A 1,884-nucleotide genomic window follows, 5' to 3' on the forward strand; every position below is an offset into this window, starting at 1 on the left:
AAAACTTCAAGGCTTTAGGCGTATTCTTAATCAAAACGGAACTAATAAAACGCATCTAAAAACATAATAACCTACCAAATCAAAATCACATAAACAAACAAACATCCACCATACCCAGATCCCTTAGTTCTCCTCCCCAACCCCATCGGCATCTATTCCAAATCTCAAAATTCCCATATTATATATAAGCAACCCCTAAAGCCCCCTTTTAGGGTTGCACAGACCACCCTCGCCCCTTTCGGAAACACATTAAATGGCCTGGCCGGGCCCGTGTGCGAAATACGCATCAGTCGGAAAGCGCACGTTAAATCTCCAAAGTAAGTAAGTAAGTAAGTAAGCTTCAAACCTATAAACCTATAAATCAGCTTCAACCTCATCCAATTAAGCTATGGCCGGACTTACGAAAGTTGAGTATGTTTTGTCCCAGAAAGGTGCCCCACAAGTTCTCCTAGACGGCTACACATATGCTAAGAACAGGACGAAGAATGAAAATGTGTACTGGTATCTTCAGATTCAGCGAAATGATCCAGGGGGTCGAAATTTCGGAAAGAGCGAAGCTAGCACAGATACAATTTGGAGCAGCACCGCCACCCAGGAAGGTTGTCTACAGAGAGAATGAACATCGCCTTGTCCGACTCAACGAACAGCTTCATCGCCGTGAAAAGACACCCCTTCAGTACCTGGATGCAGTTGGTCCACTGATGATGAACAAGTGAAAATGACTGATGGTCGTAAATGACAATGACATAACATTTGAATAAAAGAATGTGAAATCTACCCAGCTTTCTTTCTTGTTACATGGGTGATACCATTTTACTTAATCAAGGGTACAGGGTACTTATTGCTGATGCAACCAGCCATAACGAGTGTTGTTTTAACGGGTCTGCGTTTTGGCAGGTCTACGTTTTGGCAGGTCTACGTTTTGGGAGGTCTACGTTTTAGGAGGATACCTGTGAAGGTAATAGAAGTAACAGTAAATTCACGTTACTTGAATAATGAAAGGGAGGAACGATTCTGATAGTCTCCTTTACACGTCCCCGGGGACGATACGTGGCCGCGCGGAGCGCTCATGTGTCAAATAAGTCTACCTAGAAACATGAATGGCCTATAATTACATTACAGTGAACAGTAACAACGTCTGAAGACACGTTATGTAAAATAAATCTAATTGGCTTAAGCTCACAGTTAATCACTTTTGTAATTACATATTACCACCTTCACGTTCAAGTATTTATCGCACTTCGGAATACACCGCAGTCAACTGTATCATCCGCTGAAGCAACAAAGTGAGACCTGTTCGTCGCCGCTTTGTTTGGGTATCGTCACGTGTTTATGTTTTGTTTGTTTGTTTGTTTGTTTAACGCCGCACACAGCAATATTCCTGCAAAATGACGACGGTATTTTGGTTGGTTGTTTAACGCCGCACTCAGCAATATTCCAGCTATATGACGGCGGTCTGTAAATAATCGAGTCTGGACCAGACAATCCAGTGATTGAAATTATGAGCATCAATCCATAATCGTACAAGCGATCCTGCTTTCAGCAAAGATTTCTTGAGGCCATGGAAAGGGTTTTGACCTTTTATATTAGTTTGATTGGGTTATTGTTTTGACATTTGGGAAATTTCATTAGATATCCCGAGGACATGTCATTTCCGAGAGTATTTGATCCCTCTCGGTGAAGAGAAGCCAATCACGTTCAATTTTCATAATTCAATAATCGAAACCCATACATACGGGAAGGAGGTGTTGGAGGTCAGAGCTTCAAAAGCATATGGTGACACAGTTCAATCCTAAATCTCAAATCTCTGACCACCCGATCCCGTTAGACGCCTGTTACAACAAACATAGTCGCCTTTTATGGCAAGCATGGATTGCTGAAGAC

The sequence above is a fragment of the Haliotis cracherodii genome, unplaced genomic scaffold (assembly GCF_022045235.1).
Source record: "Haliotis cracherodii isolate W230 unplaced genomic scaffold, xgHalCrac1.p SCAF_11, whole genome shotgun sequence".
Taxonomy (NCBI): Eukaryota; Metazoa; Mollusca; class Gastropoda; order Lepetellida; family Haliotidae; genus Haliotis; species Haliotis cracherodii.